Below are 6,108 nucleotides of genomic sequence, written 5' to 3'. Positions count from 1 at the left end.
CATGACGACCCATTAGCCAATCAGAACGCTTGTACTGTTGTTGCTATATAATAATTCATCTTTATTCATAAAGAAAATGTAAGCTAGTGGTCTGATGCTGCCAGAGGAAACGCAGGTCGAGGACAGCTTCATCAGTGTAAAGCTGCTTATGCTTCAACTCTGTCAGAATTTTTTTTTTTGGCATTGGTGCCCTTTTTTTGGGTTTGAGCACCTGCCCCCCAAAATGTCTGTGCACGTGCCTGAGTAATACCATAAGTAAATAAGGAAGAGCCATTTAAGTGCCACTGAAGTTCTAATCTGTAATTGAATCCAGATATAGTCTGAAGATGTGTTTTTAGTCTCCGGTGAAGATGTAGAGACTTCCTGCTGTCCTGATGTCAGTGGGGAGCTGGTTCCACCAATCAGGAGCCAGGACAGCAGACAGTCTGGATGTACTGATGAGCTCGATGTGACGGGGTCACGAGTCGATTGGCTGTCGCCGAGCGGAGCGACCGTGCCGAGGTGTGAGGCGTGACCACATCCACGATGTATTTCTTTAAGTGGGGTTTCAGAAATGCAAGTGTCAGTTTAATTTGTGTGTGTATATTTCTTGTGAAATATCATTGAGGCCAACAAATATAAGCTTAGTGCGAGCAGGGGGGAAAAAGGTAAGATTATAACTAATTAAAGAATCAATAAAAGGGGAAGGGTGAACAGAAATTATTTATTTAAGAAATAGCGATACATGTAGTTTACTTTAGTAAACTATTCAGAAATGTATTCTTTGGCTCTCTTCGAAGGCGGTCGCATTTTCTCTCCCTCTCCTCCCCATGACCTTCCCTTCCCTGCTTGGCTTCTCTCGTCATGTCTTGTCTTGTTTTATACTTGAGAGAACTAAAACCATGGACCGATCAACTGATCATCTGATCAACTGGTCTCTCAACGCACACCACCCTTCTCCTCGAAGAAGCTGGGGTCGGGAACCTGCCCGTCCTGCCGGGGCGTTGCAGCTGGTTACACGATGAGCAGCCCTTTCCGTGGAGGGCGTAGATGACATCTACCTATCGGAACTATGATTACAGGATTTCTGCTGTTTGGATTTGGCGTTGCCCTGGTTTATCGGAAAGCGTGACAACCGTTAAAAGCCCCTAAGGCTGCCTGGATCGATTTGAAAAATGGGAGGAAAGTGGTGGAATAGTAGGTGCGCAAATTGGATGTAGCTGCTGGAAGACCAAACAATCCCAATCTTATCTGCTCCTTCAACCAGAACGGGCCTTGGCCAAGGCCGTTACTGGAACAACAACTCCTGAAGATCGCTGAAGTGAGAACCTCTCTCATTCCCTTCCCCCTATCCACAGACACCTGTGGTTGTTTTCTCCCAGGACCTTTCAAGGCTATCTCCATGGCAACGACCATCTTGCGGACTGTGGACTCTGTTTGTTGGGGCCTGGAGGAGGACGACATACCAGACCACGCACACACAAACTTTCAATATACTGATTTGCATTCACTACCCCTCCCCCATCCGCCCTCGCCTGCTTCTTACCCCAGTGTGACCTGTGGCTGGCTATGAAGGCTGGCGCCGGACCGGCTGGCTGCTTGTCGGTGCTGGTTACCTTCTGCCCCAATGGATGGGCTTAGATCACCCAGTTGTTGGATTACCTCCCTCCCCTTCCTACCGTTGCAAGTCATGTCTAAAATGTATGTGCTTATGTGCTAAGGTGTTTTTCCTGCTCGCCCCCCTCTCTGGGGCATAGTCGGGGTTGGTGTTTTTTTCTCGCCTTCTTCCCTCATGTTATGCTGTAATCTTTCATCTACCCTTTCTTGCAATTTCGATGCTTTTGTACCTGTACTCTGGCAAACGACAAATAAATTCAATCAATCAATCAATCAATCAATAGTCGGGACTAAAAGTTTAAACCCAATTTATATATTTAGAATATTATGATTAATCATTTCGATTTAAAACATGAATATCCCATAAGGTGAACCTGACTTTAAATGCACGGTTGTATTTTATAGGCATAATTACCCAAATTATTGACGTTTTTTTGACTGCTGTTTAAATGAGTCCCAGTCATGCGTATAAACACAAACGTATATCTAGTAATACTTTAGAAGTCAGTAAACAATGTGAAATAGAAAACTAAAAGTAAACATAGCAAAACAGCTAATTGGAAGCAAATTCATTCAGAGACAACCTGCTTGTGATGTAGCTGCATTTCGACTACATTAAACCAAGTTTTACAGATGAGGATACATGTATTATCAGATGAGAATTGGGAAAATGGTATATGTTGTTGTATGTACATTTTTGGGCCTATCCAACATTTGCAAGTTTCCAGAGTGGCGGTCGACTTTATTTTCAGTGTTCTAGTGCATTCATACAGATGTATGCCAATGAGAGATAAATTAATATTTTGGATCAACTAAACTGTTTTACAAAAATGCTCCTACAAAAAAAAATCCTAACACATTATATAATCGCCTCAGTCAGTTATTATCACCCTTTTTCATTGGAAATGTACAGTATAGCAGATCATTAAATACAAAAAAGGAAGGAATAAAAATAGACCTTTCAGCTTATTTCAAGGCACGTTAAAAATCTAAAAATGAGTTAAAACCGAAATGTGTTTTTATTTTTATTTCTGTCAGCTGTCAGATTCACGGAGCGCTCTTGAGGGAGTGCACGTGCTGCTTGAGAGGCGCGGACAGCCGGACAGCCGGACAGCCGGACAGCCGGACAGCGCCAGTACCAGGCGCGGTACCTCGCGCCGGCACAAGGTGGCGGTAAAGGGCACCGTCTCCAGGATGCTCAGAGTAGAGAGGCGACAGTCCTGCAAAACAAAGACCACAGACCATGGGGGAAACTCCTCACTGAACTCGCATTTCAAAACACTGTGTGTGCCTTGCTGCTGTTGATTCAGGAGATCATCATATAGTAGAAGTGTTTAATTAAATATGAAAGGGTTGGGAAGTCTTACTGAAAGAGGGTCCCAGTTAGCTCGTCAATAAGGCCACCTGGGGGGGAAATGCAATACAATATTACAAAAAGGTTGATTTAATATATTAATAAACAAGGTCCATGCAGAGTATGGAGTATTTACCTGGTGTGCAAATGGTGTCACACAGTATTGGGCAAATGTAGCAGGATGAGCATTCCTGGAAAACAAAAGGGTTTAAATGATGAGGCTCCTGACCCACAGAAACATTGCTTTAAATTATTAGATATATATATATATATATATATTATATGGACAATGTTCACTGCTTACTTGGCAGTGCTCACAGTGGTCGGACTCCTCTCCCTCTTCACACGGGCATTCGCCACAGTTATTAGAGCAGTACTAAAACAGGCAGAGAGATTTATGTACAGTTATTTTCAAATTAACGGGAGGAAGTTATTTGAAGTGATCTCAGACTATTCATTACACCTATATCCATTCTTCCACTCCTACATGTTACCTCACAGATGGAGCAAACGCTACACAAAGAGCCGGAGCGGAATTGCAGCATGTCAGCCTCCTCTTGGCTCGATTCCTTTGCTGTGTCATCATCTTCCTCCTCATCTAAAGCCAACAGAGTCACGGATACATTAGACCACGAGAGCAACAGAGACATGAGCTCATCGAGTCCCCAGAGCCAACCGAAATAAACCAGTAACAACAAGTGTCAACGTCTTTTTAGTCACACAATACCTGCATTCAACTCCTTGTTGGGGGGTCTGAGGAGTTATTCAACGATGCATCGAATCAGACTTTTAAACGTGGCGTGGCAGTTCAAGAATCCAACCGGCAGTTTGAACGTGCATTTCTGCGTTGGCAAAGTGGAAGAAATCGAGAAATCAGTGTCACGGCGGGAAAAAACACGTCCATTGACGGATTCTTCTAAAGCTTCTGATCGTTGCACTTCCTCTTCCTGTGAGGTCAGTGTTCTTATTGTGGGGATGCATTTGTGTTTTGGGGGTTTGATTTGACCTTTTTCTCACAGCAATCACTCTTTGATTGAATGTGTCGTGTGATTGGCCCACTGCCAAGCAGCATGTTCAGAGGCCCACCAACACATCTCCACAGTGGACACCCTGCAGCGCCGTTCTTTAAACACGTATCTCAGGGATCCAGATTGTTCCTCATGAGGCGTGTAAATGTGATTACGGCTCCTATATGGATTCAGACTTCACTTCATGAGAACTTTCCTTTTTCATCGTGAGATCATGTGTGACAGTAAACGCTAAGATGAGAACACAACAATATGTTTTTGATTTCGCCTGTAAAGGTTTCAGGAGTTTCAGGCAACGTGCAAATAAGTACTGACAACTAAAGTAAGGTGTCTGGGCTGTGAGCAAACTTTACTTTACTTTACTTTACTCAGCACTTTACTTAATTTCCCCCCTGTATATTTAGTATTTAGTTTTTTAGTATTGTGTTTTGTTTTATATTTATTTTCATTGATGCTCTGCTGTGATTTTTGGAATTTCCCCACTGTGGGACAAATAAAGGAACATCATAACATATCATATTATATACCGTCATCTTCCTCTGCTTCAGTTGCTTCTTCATCATCATCCTCTTCTTCTTCCGCTTCTTCAGCTAAGTCAACTACTTCAGTTGCGTCATTATCGTCTTCAGAAGCCTCCTCTTCCTCCTCCACTGCTGCCTCATCGGCCTCCTCTTCTTCTTCAGCATCATCCTCCTCCCCCTCTTCATCATCTTCCTCTTCTTCAGCCTCATTTTCCTCAGCTGCAGCCTCCTCCCCCTGTTCGTCGTCTTCCTCATCTATAACCATCTGCCCCTCTTCATCGTCTTGCTCTTCTTCAGAGTCATCCTCTTCCTCATTTGCAGTCTCCTCGCCCTCTTCCTTGTCTTCCTCTGCATCCTCCTCATCAGCCTCTTCTTGCTCCTCATCGTCAGCCTCTTCTTCTTCTTGCCCCTCCTCTTCCTCAGAAGTCTCCTCTTCATCATCATCATCTGACTCTTCATTCACCTCTTCGGCTACCTGCTCATCTTCCTCACCTGCACCCTCATCACCCTCAGTGTTTTCTCCCTCTTCAGCCACGTTTCCGGCCCGGAGGTCTTCGTGGGCCCCGGCCCCGTCCTGGGCGCTCACGGCCCCAGACAGCGGGCCCTGCGCTGGGCACAGGAGGACCAGCAGGAGCCCTACTACCCAGCATTTCACAGGGGCCATTTTGGAAGACCTTTTCTGAACTATAAATCCACTCCGGAGGATTATCTCCACGCTGGTTCTTCCACCAAAACCCCCCAAAAAAATCTACGGGTTTTTAACACAGAAAAACTATTAAATCCACAGAAAACGTAACGGGGGGGTGAAGGGAAGCGGTTCAGCTCTTGGATGCAGAGCGACGGGCCGAGGAGGGCCGCTGCGCTCACGAGACTCACGGAGCAGAGTGCCAGCCTCGTGCCGGGAACGCAGAGGACAAACACAGCTGGGCGTGAGTGACGGGGCCACATGGCCAGAAGAATGCTCCCGATGCCCTTAACACAGGGCTTTAGAGAGAGAGAGAGGGGGGGGGGGGGGGTTAGGACTGCAGGAGGGAGGAGGGTAAAAGAGAAGTCACAGAATGTATGGATAGTTCAACATTAAATTATTCCTTTTCAAAAGTCAATTGAGTTTTAATTTGACATAACCGTTGTTGTAAAACTGCTAAACTAATCCAGGAGAGCAACATTTTATAAACGTACGAGTACATGAGAAGTTATCTCCTAAAATAAGTCAATTCTGTAAAATCCAGAAGGGCAAACTTCTTCCATGTTCACACTATTCTGTTATTCTGTATTTTATATGAAAGTGTATGTCATTTCAGTACATATCTCTAAATTCCCCATAACACAAACTAGCCAATACAGAAATATAATAATAAAAAGGCAGTTCTACAGTTCTATTCTAAAGACACAAAGAGAAACCGATGTTATTCAGACGCAACAACTTTTACTTTTCTTATCCTCAGCCCAGCCAAGCGATGAGGTGTAATCCTGTGCACCGATTGGCTCCCTTCCTTTAATTCATTCTAATGCGGCTGAAGATAAGGACTGTGTGTGCTCTCACTCCATTGGACTTCTGAAAGCAGATGCATTTGAATAAATGTTTCTCTCGAGGGAAATCGAATACAAA

Source organism: Pseudoliparis swirei, chromosome 13, assembly GCF_029220125.1.
Source record: "Pseudoliparis swirei isolate HS2019 ecotype Mariana Trench chromosome 13, NWPU_hadal_v1, whole genome shotgun sequence".
Lineage (NCBI taxonomy): Eukaryota > Metazoa > Chordata > Actinopteri > Perciformes > Liparidae > Pseudoliparis > Pseudoliparis swirei.
Note: the sequence above shows the minus strand (reverse complement) of the source record.